Consider the following 20,760-nt stretch of genomic DNA (forward strand, 5'->3'; position numbering starts at 1 on the left):
TTAACTGTGTTTTATTTTCACGCTGAAACGAGATCCCAGGCAAATAAGTTGAATTAAATTCAACACGTCACGCTAGTCGTGACAATATCAGCGGCATTGCCTATCTCTAATTAAAATCGGTCCAGCGTAGTCAACGCCGCATGTATAAAACGGAGGTGCTGGATTGACTCTTTTGCTGGGCAAATCTCCCATCATGGGTTGTAATTCTGAAGGCATTGAACGAAAACAGCGAACGCAATTTCGAGTAATTTTACGCGCTAAATTACGCCCACCCAAAGGCCAGAATTCTTCTCTAATATTTGCCAACAACAACTGTGGACCAGCGTGTAATAAACGTAAGCGCCAGAAAACAACAATTCTGTAAACTTATGTTTCGCTGACAAAATAATCGGATGTTTTTTGTTGTAATTAAATTCAGAATGTGATAATCTGCCACCTACACTTAAAATGCCGGTTTCATCAATAAATGGATTAAGATTGAGTATTTGGCCACCCTTTTTTATTTGGGCACCACTAGAAATTTGATCAATTTCTTGTTCGAAACTTTGCATTTGCGAAAGCTTAATAAGAAAGAGTGACGCTCGATTAATTTCTGTGATTGTTAATGGACCTGTGAAGCGATTTTTGGAGCGACGATTAAGTCCAAATCTAATGCAATAGGCTATTGTTCGTTCAAGTTTTGTGAGATTGGAATAATTATCAAAATTAACGATTAAACTGTTGTGTTGGTCGATTTGAGAATGCATATTCAATCTCTTCATTTCAGGCAGGTCAGTTGTAGGAAGATGAGAAAGCTCGGGCCAATGCGTGTTGTCAAATGACAACCATTCAGGGCCATGCCAATACAAGTTATGGTCGAGTAAGGCACTCGGAGTAATACCAGGCGAAACGATATCTGCAGGATTATCTAAAGTTGGCACGTGCCTCCATTCGTTGACGGATGACAATTCCTGAATTAGCGAGACACGATTTGCAACGAACACTTGAAGAGCACTTGGACACGTTCGCAACCAGCCCAAAACGATAGTAGAATCGCTCCAATAGACCGTCTTAGAAACGCACATGTTTAAGGATGTCTTCACCTTCTGTACCAACCGGGCCAGCAAAACTGCAGCTGATAATTCTAAGCGGGGTATTGTTAGTGTTTTCAAAAGAGCTACTTTAGATTTTGCGCAAATTAGATGGACTGAAGATTCACCAGTAACCTTTTCTGACTTGATGTAGATGCACGCTCCGTAAGCATGAGCTGAAGCGTCCGAAAATCCATGGATTTCAAAATTAGTTGCTTCCCTCCAAGTTACTTGTCTGTTGATATTGAGAGAATTCAGTAATGGTAAGTCGTCACAAAGCTGAAGCCATCTAGTATGCAAATGACAAAATAATGGACTGTCGCAACCAATTTTGCTTGTCCATATGTCTCTCAAAATGACCTTAGCGAGTATAATGACAGGACTTAACAAACCCAGTGGGTCGAAGATTTGAAAAATTTCTGATGGAACCGAACGCTTTGTGATATTTTTGGTAAATTCTGAACCTATTTCAAACAACAATTTGTCCCTTTGACCATTCCAAACTGACCCTAAAGTTTTCGTGTTCTCTCCCAAGTCAATAAAATTAGCTCTGTCAGAAGCGTTGATGCCATTGAGAACTTGAGCACTATTTGAAATCCATTTTCGAAGGTGAAAACCATATTTTTCCAAAAGGGATGAAATATCATTTGCTAATTTTACTGTGTCTTCCACAGAATTCGATCCAGTCAGCAAATCGTCGACATAGTAGTCATTCTTAATCACTCGAGAAGCTTCTGGGTGACTGGTTTCATAATCAATAGCCACTTGGCAGAGGCAGCGGATAGCTAAAAAAGAAGCCGCTTTAGTACCGTATGTAATGGTAGAAAGTTCATAGGTTTCTAAAGGGTCGTCGACTGAATCACGCCAAATAATTCTCTGTAAAGAACGCTGATCGGAATTTACCCAACACATGCGATACATTTTCTCTATGTCCGCTGCGATGACATAATTGTGTTTTCGAAAACGTAAAAGAATAGTTGGGCCAGCCATTTGTATATCATTTAAAGAGTTGTGACGCTATTTATTCGGGGAGTTCGAATTAAAGTGTGTTCTAGAACAAAAGTGAATGAGAATTGCCTCGGGCGCCCCCTGGTTTTAAGAAAGTATTTAGAGTTTTCGAAATGTGAACCACGAAACACAATTCGTATGCCTTGGTAGCTTTTAAACAGCTGGAGACAAGGTTCCCGACAATCTGTGGTAACAGTGGTTCAGTTGGTGACAACGCTAATAAAAGCCAAAAGTACCAATCAACTAACGTATATTCTCTTTGCTTAACTTAAAATGCCAGCAAACTTAACTAAACCAATTAATTATGCAAATAAGCGTATCTTAAATCCCCCCTCCCCTTAATTAAACAAGAACGAGAGTGGGAGTGTGCAACTTAGTTACGGTACGGGACGGATGCGATGCAAGACAGGTCAACGGTACAATGCAGAAAGTTAAAAAGCCACGCAATGCAATGAATGTTACAGGTACAAGCTGATTCAAAGTTAATTACGTGGACAAAGCAGGTCTATGTTTACAACTAAGCAATTAACCGTCCTAGTGCAAATAAAGTTACGGTGTCACGGGTCGGTAAAAGAGTCGGAAGAGGGTATTACTGAAACCACCCGGTCTATACGAGCCTTGTAGTGGTTCCTGTTGGCAACAGGATTTAGAAACTTGCCTCCTACGCCCGGTCTAGCGAACCATGTAGCGTAGTCAACAAAAGACAGGGCCAGAACGTGCGGCCGGACTACTAAATGACACAAACGCCCGGTCTAGCGAACCATGTAGCGTTTGTGTTGAATACGGAACTATCGTGTAACACCCGGTCTAGCGAACCATGTAGTGTTTGTATAGAAACCTACAATGCCGGATCTATGGCGTAGCACCCGGTCTAGCGAGCCACGATGCTACTGAAGAAAAAGGGCCGGAAAAATGGCCGGGCTGGGACTAACGGTGCAAACGCCCGGTCTAGCGAACCATGTAGCGTTTGCAATGGAAACTGGTGACGTGAACGTTAAAGCAGCTCCCGGTCTAGCGAACCACGACGCTACAACAAACGGCGGTACAGGGTTGGAGTAAACAAGGAACGAACACCCGGTCTAGCGAGCCTCGGTGTTTAAATAACAGGTACACAGTGCACTAGGAGGGCTAGCCACTAAACAGGTATATTTAATGTGATGCGGCGGTGCTGTTGGGAGGTTGAGATGTTGCTCGGGGAGAGCTAATGATCTCAACACACCACGAACTGGCGGCGCACGCCAGTTTTATAGACAGTCCGATTCCCCACTTTCGGGTAGTGGGAAACACGGCCCTACTCGAGTGACGCGTGCAGAACCGCAGTACTGCAGGAAAATGGTACGCTTCGGCCAACCTAGCCGGCTACGTCAACTCGCGAATTAAAGCTCTATTCCGATTGAAGATGTTTTAAAAAAAATATTTATTTTCGAAATAAGGCCCTTATAACTAATGAGCAATACTTAAACAGCAATAAACGGTTAGCTTGGCTTTGACATAAGTAATGATGATAGTACGAACGCAACAAATGGTTTTAAAGAACTATTCTGCTTACTGCAGCAGTTTTCTAGCTTACTCTAGTGTAGTACGTGGGTTTAGGGACATTTCTCCTCCACCCTTAGATTTTTCAACGTCCTCGTTGAGAAGCTTTTGTAATGTTTTAATAGGAATATACTTCAAGTATTTTTGTTTTTTCCATTGATAGATTACGATACCTATAATACAAATAATCAATATGAATACAATAATAAAAATACTAGTTGTTATAATGTTTGATTGTGACTGTGCAAAGTCTTCAAATTTGATAGGTTCTAAGAGATCTTCTTCAATTAGGCCTGGATCATTTAAATGTTTTACTTTAAAATTCAACGTATAGTTTGTTATTTAAAAATTCAAAGATTCGACTAACGTTGCCGTTATATTATTACTAGCCAAGGCATATCGATATTGATTAAAAATTACATCACATTGACTTCCGACAATATTACAGCCTTTTAGGTGTTTTTTCTCAAATTTGAAACAGTTTTCATAGATTACTTCACTTGATTTAGTACATATTAATAATGCCTTATGATAAGAAACTGTTCCACGGTTTCAAAATACTACCTCTGCCTATCGCCAAAACCTCTTATCATAAGCAGAGTTACACGTTCCTTTTCTGTAAGGGACATTGTGTACAAAAAATTATTGACACTACCAGCTAATGTCAAAAATAGGTACCCGCAATCTACTATCAAATGTAACAATCAGGTAAAGGTGAGAATTACTATCAATAAACATGGGATACCATGAAAGCTAATTTGTCTTTAATAATTAAATAGCTGCCAAACTGTTTAAGATAACCATACAACATGTTACATGAAATGTGATCAGAATGAGAGAGCGAATCAGAGAACGTCATTGAAACCTAGTCATTCCATAAGAAAAAACATAACTTCAATTCATTGCCATATTGTGGCTAACCCTGTATATTCCTGAATGTCACCTAACGGTAAAACGTTTAAAGTGCGTCAATATTTATATAGGATATTTTTCAATGAGTTGTATATTTTGCGAAGTAATTCAGGGTTGCCGGACTTTTTCCACACTGTGTATAAGTAGAAACAACAAAGCCTACCTATATAATCCATTGTTAAAACAATAAAACTTCTGGTTGAATTCATGACTGTTGCTATGTCAGTTGTAATTGAAATTCTTGGTACATGTTCTAGTTTTTTAGACATGACATTTTGCAAAGCAGTATACTTCTGTTTTGTGATCTTAAAAAAAATACAAAGTTTAAGTTATTTTTGAAAATCTCCATTCATGTTTTACACTTTCATTTTAGTTATTGCTATTACCGTTTTTCTACTTGGAGGTGTATATATACAAACTCTAGAAATGGCCTTCATAACATTAAACCCCTTTTTCGCTTTAACAGACATCTGATCTATTTGTTTGGACCAGTTGAGATTTTCAGTGAAAATGACACCTAAATATTTACAGTCATTAGCCCAAGAAATTACCTTTCCCTCATAAGTTATGTTGTCAATCGGAAAGTTATAGGACTTTCTTGGCGAAAACACTATAGCCTTGGACTTGTTATGGGAAAGACATAAGTTCAACGACAGAAAACGAGCGCTCAGCTCATCCATAAAAACATTTAATTCCCGAATCAAATCAGGAATATTGGGCCCACTTGCATATATAACAAAATCATCCGCATATTGAACCATCTTGACATTTAGTTTGGGAATGTAGTGGACATCTCTAGTGTATATATTAAACAATAGAGGACTCAACGGAGACCCCTGCGCCAAACCTACAGAAACATTTCGCGGCCCCACAACACCATTGTCCATCGAATCAACATAAATTTCCCGGTTGGACAACAAATTAAAAATAAGATTTTTCAGATCAGTAGGTATGTTAGCTTTGCCCAAAATTTCATAGAGTTTATAAATGTTCACGCTATCATATGCACCAGAAATATCCACAAAGACGCACACAGTGTAAGCTTTGCGGTGAAAATTTTTTAAAATTTCCAAACACAGGATAGAGAGACACTCCATGCCCCTCTTTCCCCGCCTGAAACCTATTTGTTCAACAGGAAACCAGTTTGAGTTTTCTAGGTCATACTCAACTCTATTTTTACCATTGCTTTCAGCAATTTTCCCACACAGGAATTAAGAGCAATTGGGCGGTAGCTTTTCATATTTCCAGGCTGGTGATTGGGCTTAAGGAAGGGAAGAATCTTGGTCATTCTTCACTGTGAAGGAATATTATGCTCAAAAAGGGCCTCATTGTACAATCTTATCAAAATCTCCTTCGCTTGAGTTGGGAGGTGATTTAACATGGAGTAATAAATCCCATCCATGCCAGGAGAAGTGTCTTTTTTGTCTCTGAGTACAAATTCATGTTCTGTACGGGAGAAGGGAAGATCTCTCTCTTCTCCATCAGGGAACCTAACCTAACCTAACCCAACTGATGCCTGCTCCCACCCATCCAACATCTCCATCGCAACGCTCGCAGCTATACCAGCAGTCCTAAGGTTCGGCCTTTCAAAACAGCAAAAAACAGCTCTGCCAAATCTCTTAACAGACCTCCAAACATTACCTATGGGGGAACATCGATTTAGACCATTACAAAAGCCAACAAAGGACGATTTTTTTTTCCTCTTAAGTATCAGCTTAGAAAGTGCACCACTGTTTTTATATTCAATAAAGTTTTCAATGGTAGGATTGATTTTAAAGATTCTTAACTTTTCTTTCCGTTCCAATACCAGATTCTGACATTCATCATCCCACCAAGGAGTGGGAGGTTTAGGATTATTACCCTTATAGACTTTTCGGACAGGGACATTTTCATTGACAACCTCTTTCATAAAGTTTTTCAATGAGTCATAGTTCGAAACCGGCCCCCATTGATTCCGCTTAGCTGAAGCAGAGACATAATAAGAATTCCAATCACAGCCCTTTATATTGAACCTTACCTCAGATTTATTAAGACGATGCCTAGATTTATCACTCGGACTTCCACATAATAACGAAATTTGAATAGGGAAAGGGTCACTATTTCCCGTGTCATCAATAACATTCCAGTTGCAAGCTGGGCTCAGATTACCAGAAATGAAAGAAATGTCCGGACAAGACTTGTTTAAATTAGGATTGGTCAGCCTAGTGGCTGAGCCAAAAGTTTTAATTTATTTTTTTCCAATTTTTCCTCCTACATGTATCGCACCGAATACTTTAATTGCAAATATCTGGAAAACTATTGATCTTAGGGATACCAACAAGGTATACCTTTTTTGATAAAAACCTATTGGCGAACAGATATTCGGATTCCAGTTGTCACTTGGTCCTACTGTAACGCCTCCTCTACGTACCGGTCCTGGTACGGTTTTTGCCACACCTAGGGGTAGGTGCTTTGAAACTCGGGCGCCACCTTAGTTTTATTTGGAGAAGCGTAACTAAGGAACTCGCTTCGTATACCTGGGGAGCTTTTACACAGTCGAAGACAGAGTTCACGTTTATCTGTAAATGGATGAAGGGAGTGGGAAAAAAATAAGGAAACACAGGGTTGTTAGCAAAACTAAACAAGTCGTGTTAACCAGGAAAAATAACAGTTATCAATCATTCATATCCTTACTTAAAAACTCTAGCACAAATGAACAAACAGGGAACAACACAGCCTCGTGTTCAAATTAATAAACGGTACAGTCGGACCTGGAGATCCTAACTAAATTAATACGGTAACTTTGAAACGGTAAACAAACGGACAACACAACCTAGTGTTCAGAACGGGGAACGGTGCGGGAAACTAAGACGGTATCGAAACGGTTTTCCCAGCCAGGGTAAACAGACGGTTACGGTATGAATGACGGATTCGGACGGTATGAAAACTGTGCTCTGGGGGCACAGACGGGGTCAAAGAATCGGCCGGAGCTGACAGTCCGAAGAAATCAGTTCGGAAAGACCTGGGTGAGATCAGGTCTGGTTACAGGATTTCGGAGCCGTAGCCTTCGAAGTTAACCGGCAGTGTTACAACATCCAGTACCGGCGGTCCGAAGGAAACGGTTCGGAAATACCTAGGTGATAGTGAGATTGTAGCCTCCGGAGTTGACCAGCAGTGTTATAACATCCGGTACTGGCAGTCCAGAGGAAACAACTCAAATCACCGAGTGGTTTTCGGAGTCGTGGCCCTCGAAGTTAACCAGCAGTGTTATGACATCCTGTACTGGCGGTCCGAAGGAAACGATTCCGAAATACCTTCCCCTTCAAAGCTTGCCCCCAGGAACAATAAAATTTACCGTTCAACTGGCTGAAGCGTCGGTCGGTAGTCACTAGTCGATGGTCCGGGATGAACTGATCAACTCACTGACGAACTGATCAATGTAGCGCGCGGCGCTTTACCTGGTTACCAGCTCGCGAGTCGCGACGGCGCGATGTTGCTTCGTTTACGCTACCGCGGCTGCGCGCTGAACCTTTATCAATCGCGACGGTACGTTCACCATTCTGTCGCGAAGACGCATTGTACCTTAAGCATGTGAGGCTGCGCATTGTTTTCTTAAATCTAATACTACATATTAACAAGAAAGTTAGTAACTTCGTTACACTACAGAAAAAAAGTTGGGGCGATCTTAAAGCAAATTATTTACCACAACTGGCGCCCTCTATGAACTGGCTTAAAACTGAGTTGATAATCAAATTTGTCGCCCTTCAAAGACCCCAAATTCATAATTTCAGAAAAAAACTTCAAGTTGTTTGAAAGTTATTTGTAAATACTATTTTAAAAAATAACTTCTGTTTTCCTTGACTTTTCGTCTGAGGTAAATCGGATTATTTTGACCCAATAAATACGCCATTATAAATTATTTACCATTACATGTGGGACACGCTGTATATATACAGGGTTCGAGTTGAAAATGTTTTATGAACATGGGTCCGCAAATGCTTCCTTACCAAGATATGATTTTTTTAAATTTAATAGTTTTATTGTGCTTAAAACTACAATAATGCCACAATTTTTTTTTAAATAAACAATCCACCTTCTCACCGTTGTAAGTATAGTCTATCCCTTATAATGATATGGATGATAGCCATTGTAGTTTTTGGCACAATATTACTATAAAATTTAAAAAACCATATCTTGTTAAGAAAAATAGGCTATCGACCACCAGGGTCTTTCTGCCTATGTTTACAGATCTATTTTTTTTGTGTACATGTTCTCTTATTTTTAATTATACAGGGTGGACCATAAGTAATGGGACATAGAGCTACAGCATATTCCTGACATCAAAATAATACGATTTAGCTGAATTGTCCTATACCGAAAGTTAATATTAAGAAAGATACAGGGTGTGAAAGTTGAAATTTTATTTTAGCTTTTTTGTCATATCTTCACGGTCTTTTGATATAAATTATTGAAAGTTGGTATAAAGGGGTTTTGGCAGGCGTAAAATACGATGCTTTCATTTGTTTTGTAGTAGCTGATAGGGGGCGCTAGCGGTAACCATCTCCGTCCCTTCAAGAGGTTCAAACTTTTTTTTACAGAACTGAAACGGCCATATGACTTCAAAATATGATTCTAAGATGTTTTCTACGTAAAAAAGGTATACTTGTTGTACGTCTTAAAAGTCGACCGTTTTCGAGTTATTTAATCTTTTATTATTGCATGCATTTACATGTACAGCAGATTTTAATTACTATTTTTTTTTAATTCTAAGTACGATTTGATACAAAAACAAAAAGGGCGTTCATAACAACTAGTTTTATTTTAAAGTTTACAAACATTTTTTAAACGGTCAAATTTACATACAGAAACTGTTATGTGTGTAACTTAAGGGTATACAGCACATATCGTATTAACATACGACAATGCATGCAATAATAAAACATTAAATAACTCGAAAACAGTCAACTTTTAAGACTTACAACAAGTATACCTTTTTTACATAGAAAACATCTTAGAATCATGTTTTGAGAGCATATGGTCGTTTCTTGAAGGAACGGATATGGTTGCAGCTAGCGCCCCCTATCAGCTACTACAAAACAAATGAAAGCATCGTATTTAACGCCTGCCAAAACCCCTTTATACCAACTTTCAGTAATTTATATCAAACGACCGTGAAGATATGATAAAAAAACAAAAATAAAATTTCAACTTTCACACCCTGTATCTTTCTTAATATTAATTTTCGGTATAGAACAATTTCGCTAAATCGTATTATTTTGATGTCAGGAATATGCTGTAGCTCTATGTCCCATTACTTATGGTTCACCCTGTATACAAGTTAATTAAAAAAAAAAAAATTAATTCTACATAAAGTGCTCTAACAGGGTGGAAGCGCGGTGAAAAGGTAACTGTCTGTGTTTTCTGGTCTGTCTTGTTATGCATAGTGGATTTACAATTGTCCAGTTGTTTGGGTTATTTTTCCACTTGGTTTGTAGTTGTACGAGACTGTCAGTTATTTTAGTCATGTTCGTACGTTCGTAGAGAAGTTGGTTAGATTGGTTGTGTGGTGGGTTTGCAGGGTGTCGTATTTTGGTCTTAGAGCAATCTGTTCTGTGATGTGAGTGTATTTTTTAGTTTTGTCAGTAGCGTTTGCTCTGAGTATGTGTCCGTAATCTAGAACTGGTCTACAGATGGATTTGTATATTTTAGTTGCTGTTTTCGTGCTAATACTCTTGTTTTTGTATGTTAATGACCTAAAGTATTTTGTCCTTTTAATAATTTCAGTACGTGCATTTTTAAGGTGTTCAGTGAATTGTAGCTTTTGGTCCAGTGTTACCCCTATTATTTTACGTTTTGTTTAGGATCAGTTGTGTGGCCGTCTGTGGTTATGTTTGGAGAGTCGTTTTTTATTTGATGGTTTAGTAATAAAAGCTGCTTTTTCGTTGCGTTGGGCGTTAGTCTCCATCTGTAGAACCATGTCATGGTATCGTCAGTAAGTTATTGTAGTTTTGAAACTGCTTTCGATGTAGTTTTGTCGTGAACAATAAGTGCAGTGTCGTCTGCGTATTGTAAAATCTATGCTGTTTTGCCATTTGGTTTTTGTCCCGCTTGTTGTCGTTGTATATGTTGTGGCAGTAGATATTGTAAAGTAGATATTGTAAGGTAGGGGTGCACCTTGCAGTAGTCCTTGTTCAGAACTGAAAGCAAAGGAAAGTGTGTTGTCTATTCGAACGTGCAGTTGTCTATTTTCCAATAAGTTTCTGATCGTGTAAAGTAAGTATTTTGAAGTGTTAAGTCTATGCAGTTTGTAAAGTAGTCCTTTGTGCCAAACACTGTCGAAAGCTTTGTTTATGTCCATGAACAAATAAACTGTTTTGTTGCCGTTGAGGTGCGTTGTTTGTATGTTGTTAGTTAAAATGAAAAGTGGATAGGCGAGTGTTTTGGTTTAAAACCAAACTGATATGGTGGTATGTACTGTCCGATTTGTTCTTGAAGTCTGTTTTTTTATAATCAGTTCGAGCAGTTTACTAAGTACTGGAAGTAGTGTAATGGGTCTGTAATTTTGTGTTTGTGTGCTGTCGAGTCCATTTTTTGGAATGGGCATTATTTATTATCATATCAAATGCAACAGCTTTGACAACGCCCACGTCCGCGTTGGAGCGCCTCCTTAACTTACCCTCCCTTCAGCTCCTGCTTAAGAGAGAGGTAAGGATGGTCTCCTACCGGCTCTTCCATATTACCCGTGTCCTGGTCACATACATGGAGCCTCGAGGGCCGTTTGCGGAAGTTCTAAATGGCGAATCCCTTGCTATGCCCTTCGATGTTCTGCCGGGCACGGTTGCCACCGATTTCTGCTACAGGACCCTCGTACCATCGAGAGTGGACTGTGCAGAACGGGCTGATGACCTACTCCGGGCAGATATCTGCTGGTTTACCAGCAGATATCTGCCCCATGCCTATGCTGCTATCTGCCTATAATCAGGCCCGATCGCCTGATTTGACGCCGTGTGATTTTTATTTGTGGGGTTACGTAAGGAGTAAGTTTATGCTACACCACCTAATGACGCAAATGATAAGAAGCAACGAATCATAGATGCTTTCGATACAATTTCCGAGCAAACTTTGATTGATGTTATGGAAAACAATAAAAGACGATTGCAATTGTGTAGTGACCACCACGGAAATACGTTAATTATTTTATTTGCATATTAGAGTTAAAGTTTTCGATCAATTATTAATATCTGACAATTCAATGTTAATCAAAACGTGTAGTAAATTTTGTGTTCTTTTTAAATATGTAATAAAATATACATTTAAAAAAATATTGTTTTACTTTGTATCTTAATTACGAGTCACCCTGTATAATAGTTTGTGGTTGCAAAATATAGTACATATGCACACTTCGTCGTTTACCTTTCGTCTTTGTTTCATAGATGGCAGCAAGTGGCAGTCCGCGCCGCTGTCTAAGGATTAATTTCCTTCAGTACCAAATTTTGTTCATTATTACGTACGAAATAGAGTTTTCTCCGTAACTCGTTTGGTTTGTGTTTTTAATGTCCATAGGCCTAGTTACATTAGCAGACCGATTCCGATCGCTTAATAGCTCCATTTGCACATTGTGGCACTTTGCGCAGCAGTGGCATTATTGAAATGTAGTCTCTTAAATCGCGGATCTAAAATCGTTGACACAGCCAATAACTTACTTTGTTCAATTGCTCTAAAACGCTTTGCAATTTCTGCCGACACGGAACCTGTTAAAGCTAATATTTCTTCAGTACTTGGTGTGAGTAGTTTTATTTTCTTAATTAAACGATTTATCACAGGGATTACCTTACTAGAAGTCAAATAGCTTTCACCGCAAATTGCTTTTGAAACTGCTTCGATTGGCGATAAAAGTGTCAAAATTTCTTTGATTAGTACTAATTCCGAAGTATCAATCATAAGGGGAGCTTTTGGACTCTTTAGCAAAAAAGGAGCCACATATTCATACAACTTTGTAAGCCTTTCTAACATATAATACGTTGAATTCCATCTTGTGGGAACTGATTGTTCCAACTTTAATACATTATTAACTGGCTGAGCCTTTCTCAGGTCATCTGCTCCCACAACGCTATGTTTAAAAGAAGTCATTATTGTTTTTACTTTATCGATAACAAATTTAATCTGTTCTATATTATTTGTAATTTTAGAAGCTACCAAGTCCAATGTATGAGCAAAACAAGGCAGGTGCTTGTTTTTCCCAAATACTGTAGATTCTGCTTTCACAATGTTGGCGCCATTATCTGTAATGACTGCTGTGACTTTTGAAGGAGGAAGGTTCCGTTCTTCACAAAGTTTGGTAATACATTCTGACAAGTATTCTGAATTATTCTTTTGATCTAATTCAAACACTCCTAACGTAAGACTAGTTAACTTATTTTCTAAAACAAAATGGCAGGTCAAACCCAAAAAACTTGTATTTATTGTTTCTGTCCATATGTCTGTTGTGATTGACACAGTTGACACATTTTTCAGCTTATGCTTATACATTGTTGAGAGCAGTTCATGTTTTTCATCTATTAAGGAAGATACTTTTTTACGTTCAGGTACCTCATAGAGTGGTGCAACTGTCTTCATTAAAAACTGTTCAGTTGTGTTCAGTGTCCACTGTGGTCATCCAAACATTCCTAGCTAGAAACTAAAAAGAGAGAAAGAGATTTAGGTCCAAGGCCGTTTATATGCCTGTTCACAGATGCAATCCACAAGGATTTCTAACTAAAAATCAAAGAAATATTGCCACTGTGATTGGATATTCAGTTGACATTTTGTAACATGGAGCCAATGGCTGTACCTATATTCTTTGCAACTCTCGTTTACTTTCTGGTCTTCGAATGTCCATAATTGCTTGTACTTTGTCATTGTCTGGAGAAAGTCCTTCTGCACTAAGCACGTGCCCCAAATATTTTACTTGTTTTACCCCAAATTTGCATTTACTTTCATTTCACCTAACATTGACGGCTTTTGCTCTTTCAAAAACTGCATTTAGTCTTTGAAGATGTTCCTCTTCGTTATTTGCATGCACCAATATATCGTCATTGTACACTTGTACTGCAGGTAAATCACCAAATATTTCTGTAAACGTTTTCTGAAACACTTCTGGAGCAGAACAAATACCAAAAGGAAGTTTCTTGTAACACCATCCACCATATTTTCCTGCATTAAAAGTTGTCAACAATTGACTTTCTTCATGTAATTTAATTTGATAAAAACCCTTATTAGCGTCAAGTGTTGAGAATATAGTGGGTTTTCCCATTTTAGATACTACTTCTTCAAATGTTGGTAACTGATATCTCTCGCTAATAATGGATTTCATTTTCAATCATTCAGATCAGATCATTCAGTTTCTCAAAATTACAATTTATGTTGAATTTTTTCAACTCGGTGATAAATACATCAATTGGCTCACCTTCTAATTTCTAATGTTAAAAACATGTCGATTTACGGTCTCATTACTTGTTGGTTGAAATAAAATATTTTTCTAGCTTTCAACTCAACTTCATTGACTGACTTTTTCTGTCACTCCCTACCTGCTTCTTATCAACTACCTATCATACTTATTATTACTATAAGATACCTGACATCCCCTATGAAATGCAGGACTTGTCTGACTTAGCAAAGGTTTTACCTTTTGATGATGCTATAAAACAGCTCTCAGGTTAATTCAACTTGAATTTCTCTTATTATTAATATGCTATCTTTGTGTACTTATCATTTCAATTATTGTAGGTGAAAAATACTGTACTGCGTCACTAATTATTCCTACTGTTTTTGGATTATTTAGTAAAATACTAAAATATAAGGAAAAGCAGTAGTATCCAGAGTTGCATTAAAGCTTAAGGAAAATTTAACAGAAGCCATGATTCAGAGGTTGTTTCCCTATGAACAACGACAAGCACTTCAGGTAGTTACTTTATTGGACCCTCATATGAAAAAGAAAGCATTTAGATCTTTAGATAATGGTGCAAACGCACATAAACTATTGGAAGCATTACAGCTTTCCCTCCTATGTTAAAACTAATTTTATAGCGGGAAGTAACTATAAACAGCTATTCATAAATCACAATTAATAGTCATATATAAGGTTTGTTTGTAGAGGAAATCAAGTAATAATCAGAGAAATATGTAGGTATTAGTAAATTTATTCGAAATTTATCTGATCTAACTAATTCAATGCACGAAAAAAATATAGAATTTGTTTGGTCGGAAAATCATGAAATAGTATATTAAGTATCAAGAACAGTAAGTAAGCTTTACTGATCGATGACAAAGTTTGGCGGCTGAGCGAAGCGAAACCTCTAATTTGTCTGAGATCAGTAAAGCTATTAGTGCTCGTGATGCTTACACTATCAATCAACACTTCCACAAAATCATCCTAATTACTAAATAAACTGAAAATTTCCTTTAATCCTGTATGTTACTTCCCGTTCAGCTGAACGGTAAGTACAGCACTTTCCGGTTTGTTAGCTCTAGCCCAAAACAGGTGCTGTAAACACTCAAAATTATACAAGTCGTACAAAATGGTACCTAAAGTTTTAAGAAAAGAAGTATTGGAACTTATTCACTATAATCACTTGGGGATTGAGAAATGTAAAAATAGAGCTAAACGTATTTTGTTTTGGCCACATATGTTAAAAGAAATTTAAGATAAAGTTAGAAACTGTATAACATGCTTGAAATTCCAAAGAACTCATAGTGGTGAAGAAATGCTATTACGGGATGTTCCTAATGGACCTTGGAAACAACTTGGAATAGACATATTTTATTTTAAAACCCGTAAATACCTTTTAATTGTTGTTTATTTTTCTTGTTTAAGAATTACAACAAGAAACTTCACCTTTTATAATAGCTGCTTTAAAAAGTAATTTTACTCGTTATGGTATCATAATAGTCATTTGTATACCTAGGCCGTGAACTTGTATTTTTTCGGCCGAAAGAAAGTTTGGCCGATATATACATATAGCTTTATTGGAGTACCGAATTACTCCAATTGATTCAGTTATAAATAAGTCACCAAGCGAACTGAGGTTTGGTCGCAATTTAAATGGTTTTTTGCCTACCTAAGAATCATTTAATAATGGAGTCAAGTATCAAGAGGACTACCTTGTTAAATCTCAGTTGGAGAAACGTCAAAGGAACAATAAATATTTTTTTCTAAGTACTGACACGTAACGTCATCATTATTTGAACAAAATCGATTAAGTAACATTTTCCTAACAGTATTTTCAATTTTTATTTCCTACGGCTAAACCCGTCCCCCGAAATTATTGTTTGCTGGCAACGGTGAAAATCTCCATATCAAAAAACAGTGCATTAGTACGGTCACCTTTTATTTGAAGGCAGTATCCTTAGAAACAAATACAGGCGCACACAATTTTGACACATTCAATTTGTCAAATACCAATTTAATACCAATTAAAAATAAATAGATAACAAAAATGTTGAAAAGTGTTTTTAATAATTGCAGACGTAGAAAAAAAATCTTATATAACTCGCACAGAATGCTTATTTCCTCTACTCATACGATTTACTGGACTCGCCTTACGGCTCGTGCGCAAACATCGTACTCGTAGGAAATAAGTATCATTCCATGCTTGTAATATAATATACTATTATGATTTAAAAAATAAAGGTAAACCTCTTGATTTCGAGAAGGTAGAAAATGTATGTGTTAAGGATCTTGTACATAACATGACTCCTGCAAAAGCAATTGGACCATCTCAAAGACCTAGAAATTATAGGGTAAGATTAGCAAATGGAAATGAAGTTGAACGTAATCGAGTGCAATTATACCAAGCTTCTTCACCTAACCCTGTAAGTTCTGATGATGCACTAGATTTTGATGTGAACCATGTTCCAGAGAATCAACCTGATTTTGTAGAAAATTCTTTGCAGAATTTTAATAATATTAGACCTTCAACTGAAAATAATCCTACAACTTCAAGGTCTGGACGGTTGATTAAAAAGCCGGAATATCTTAAAGATTATGTTCGTTAAAATAACAAATTGTATTATATTTTTATTTTTTATAAGAAAAGAGGGATGTCAGGTATCTTATAGTAATAATAAGTATGATAGGTAGTTGGTAGGAAGCAGGTAGGGGGTGACAGAAAAAGTCAGTCAAAAAAGTTTAGTTGAAAGCACAACATACTTTTATTAATAGTATTTAGAACATGATTACAAGGTAGGTGGTGCCTTATCAGATTTAATTTGAACCATTATTAATGGGTCTCCAATTTCTATTATTCTTGTGAGCATAGTCAAAATACTGTTCCATCTTGTGTCAATATATTGTTACGGTTTAGGCCTACTATGCTCGATACTCGATGAAACCGATGCGCCGCAATATCTGGCCGGGCGCGTATTAAAGTAGGCTACAGTTAGGAAGCGCCGCACCTGGAAGAATCGTTAATATTCGAAGCAAATCGCGAAGCGTTTCGCGGTCATTCTAGAACGTGGTTTGTGAATATAAAAGAAGCGGTGTCGACGTCGGCGTAGAGTAGTAGAGTAGAGTGTAGTAGTGATTTGGGAACGCGGTAAAGTTTAAATAGCGGAGTAATTGTGGAATTGTAGTAGTGTTTTTAATAGCTGAGTTAATTATTGTACGGAGTGTTTTGGAAGTGTAAATAAATTTATTAATTGTTGAGTTAAACTGACTTTGTGTGAACCCACGGGAAAATCGTAACAATTGGTGTCAGAAGTGCGATCAGACTTTAGTGCGACGTGAATTGGAACTAAACTTCGGGTTAAAGACTTGTGTTCAGAACCGGACTAGAGATTTTTGGAACAGTGGTGTGTTAAAGTTATTTTATGCCAATAACAAGACGTCAAAGTGCAAACATGGAGGCCCAAGTTGCAGCTATTATGGCAATGCTTGAAAAACAAGAAGAGATTAGACAACGAGACAAAGAAGAACAAGAAAGGATTCGAAAACAATACAAGGAAGAACAAGAAAGGATTCGACAACAAGAAGAAAGAATGAGACAACAAGATCTAGAAATGCGTCAAGAAGATAGAGAGCGGCAAGAAAAGCGTAACGTAGAAATATTGAACGTTCTAGCGGGGACCAAGACAGACATCCAAGAGTATGTAACCCATAGTCTCAATAAAATTCAGAACGATGTTCGGGAGGACATTAATAAAATTCAGAATGACGTCGAGATAAAGCTACGCGACTTAGAGCGGAAAATTGACAGCAGAGGAGCCAGCTCTACAGTGATCACCCGAAACGGGCTCAACAAGATCAAGCCTCCCACATACGACTGTCAAACTTCATGGGCAATGTACCAACTCCAATTTGAGGCCGCTGCAAATGCAAATGGATGGAGTAACAAGGAAATGGCTGTAGCACTAGTAGTGGCATTACGAGGACCTGCATTGGAGCTGTTACAGACGGTGCCTATCGCCCAACGAAGCAACTATGAAGCATTAGTAGCTGCATTAGAATGTCGTTATGGGGATCAACATAAGAAAGGACTGTATCGAACGCAATTAATGGCAAGACAGCAGAAAACTGGTGAAAATCTAGAAGAGTTTGAAACCGAAATTCGTCGCCTTGTGCATCTGGCTTACCCAGCCGTCCCGGATGAAATCCAAGAAGAACTTGTGGCACAGTATTTTGTAGATGGGATTCGAGATCTAGAGGTAAAGAAATGGCTGAAGATGTTCAAAGGGAGCAACAACAGCGAATTACTGATTCGAGCGCTGGAAATTGAAGCTGCGTGCAATGATTTAAAGCCAGAGACTATTCAAGAGGAAAGAGAACCGCCAGCCGATCATGTTGCTACATCAATAAGTAAAATTGAATCACTGGTCGGCCAATTAGTGCAACAAATGGCAGCATCAGCAAATGGCCAGTCCACACAGTTAGAACGATCACGCCCGATCACGAGAGTGGAGTGTTATCGATGCGGACGTACAGGACACTATAAAAGGAATTGCAGACAGCGGTCTTGTTCTCCAAACCCACAGTGTCGACGAAACAAGGACATCAGAACAAATCACCGGAACTCCTCTGCTAAAAGAAACATTACATGTTATATTTGTGGACGTAAAGGACATTACCAATGGAATTGCAGACAGCAGTCTCGTTTACCGACCCCGCAGAATTGGCGTAACCAGGAGCAGGAAATGAAGAACCCGGAAGGACATTTACCGCGATATGTAGAGGATCGTCAAGCTTTTGATAGTGACTTAAGGTACCGGAAAGGACAAATTTATAAGGGTTGGAGGATTGGTCAAATCGCGAAGGTGACAGATAAAGAGGCTACAAAAAGAATGAAGAGCTGCGTTTCTAAGGAGGACATAATAAAAGGACAGCGCTCAGACTCTGATTTGAAAGTAATCAGAAGATGGTTGGAGAAGGATTTGAAACCGGATTGGCAACAGATTTCCAGATATGGACCAACATTAAGGGGTTACTGGTTGCAGTGGAATTCGCTTCGACTGCGAGATGACTTAATTACTCGCAAATGGGAAAGTCCAGACGGAAAACGCTTTGTTTACCAAACAATAGTGCCCAATTCCTGCAAAGAGAATGTGCTGCGAGAACTACATGACAGTCGCGGAGGAGGACACTTTGGAGTAAACCAGACTTTGGCTAGAATAAGAGATCGATTCTACTGGATTAACTTCAGAAAGGACGTTGAGGAATGGTGTAAACGGTGTGACCAGTGTTCGTTACAGAAGGGATCCATCACAAATCGGGAACTTGAGAGAGAGAAGATGAAACCAAACAACAACCGTATGAAGATGACACTGGACCACAGACCAACTGGTGGTAATTATAAGGAAGGTGATGCTGTGTGGATGTTTCAACCCAGGAGGAGCAAAGGATTAAGTCAAAAATGGCAACGACACTGGGAGGGGCCTTACAATGTGGTAAAAAGGTTAAATGACGTCGTGTATAGAGTCCAACGCAGCCCCAAAGGCAAGATGAAAATTGTCCATCTGGACAGACTCAAGAAATACCACGGATTAGATGAAGCGGATCGGGACTATCAGCTTTAAGAGGGGGGCAGTGTTACGGTTTAGGCCTACTATGCTCGATACTCGATGAAACCGATGCGCCGCAATATCTGGCCGGGCGCGTATTAAAGTAGGCTACAGTTAGGAAGCGCCGCACCTGGAAGAATCGTTAATATTCGAAGCAAATCGCGAAGCGTTTCGCGGTCATACTAGAACGTGGTTTGTGAATATAAAAGAAGCGGTGTCGACGTCGGCGTAGAGTAGTAGAGTAGAGTGTAGTAGTGATTTGGGAACGCGGTAAAGTTTAAATAGCGGAGTAATTGTGGAATTGTAGTAGTGTTTTTAATAGCTGAGTTAAGAGTGTTTTGGAAGTGTAAATAAATTTATTAATTCTTGAGTTAAACTGACTTTGTGTGAACCCACGGGAAAATCGTAACAATATTTTAGCAATTTTAAATGTGGCTTTCCCATTCGGTCTTGCTCCTTTTTGAGCAAATCCATTGCATTATTGCTTCTTTTAAAGTAAGTTACAATTGAACGACGGTTTGTTAGCAATTGAGTTAAGTGTTCGTCTTTTGACAATCCATCATGAACACACAAATTTAAAGTGTGTGCAAAGCATGCTAAGTGGCGTTCATGCTTTGCACACACAGTTCAATGTAATTTTTAATATTTTCTGCAGTCTTGGTTTCAGGAAGCTCAGATGTTTGCAAAACTGCTGAACATAATTTTGATTTTTGGAAGAAATGTGCAGTATGCTTCTGAGTTCATAGAACTCCAAATATCTGTGGTAAGGCTTATCCACTGAATATCTCTTAATATAATCTTTAGTTTTTGGAATGCTTCATTGAAAATCTCAGGTACAATTTTTTCTGAAAATGTCTTTTTGCAGGGAACATCATACCATGGATTTAATGTTTTCATTCAGGCGAGAATTTAAAGGTGCTCTAGAAAACAAAATAAAAACATGTATTTCTTTTTTACATAATATGTATTGATTTTTAAATAATATAAGTTTGGTGTATTTTTGTCTTATACTTGATTTATCCGCCTTCTTCTTAGCCTCATAACGTAATCTTAATTTTAAATATAATTCAGCAAAAATTTTAATCATTTGCGTCTTATGGTTATCTAATATATCTTGGCTTGAAATGTGTATGTTCATTTCAGGAGTATCAAAAAAATCCCCGCTATTACGCATTAATTTTAGTAATACCCTATCTTCAACTTGTTTTACAAAAAATATATCAGA

The 20,760-nt window shown here is 38.0% G+C and overlaps 1 long non-coding RNA gene across 2 annotated transcripts; it reads left to right on the forward strand.

The window, feature by feature from the left end:
* The first annotated feature begins 14,672 nt into the window (after positions 1 to 14,672).
* Positions 14,673 to 20,550, forward strand: LOC145734876 (uncharacterized). 2 transcript variants are annotated; one of them, XR_014179536.1, is made up of 3 exons: positions 14,673 to 16,725; positions 20,191 to 20,298; positions 20,401 to 20,550. It is a non-coding gene; the product is annotated as an uncharacterized LOC145734876 (long non-coding RNA). The 2 variants fall into 2 exon arrangements; XR_014179537.1 differs by having other exon boundaries at positions 20,203 to 20,298.
* Positions 20,551 to 20,760: the final 210 nt, after the last annotated feature.

This window comes from Ips typographus, linkage group LG10 (assembly GCF_016097725.1).
Source record: "Ips typographus isolate SLU linkage group LG10, UJ_Ityp_2.0, whole genome shotgun sequence".
Classification (NCBI taxonomy): Eukaryota; Metazoa; Arthropoda; class Insecta; order Coleoptera; family Curculionidae; genus Ips; species Ips typographus.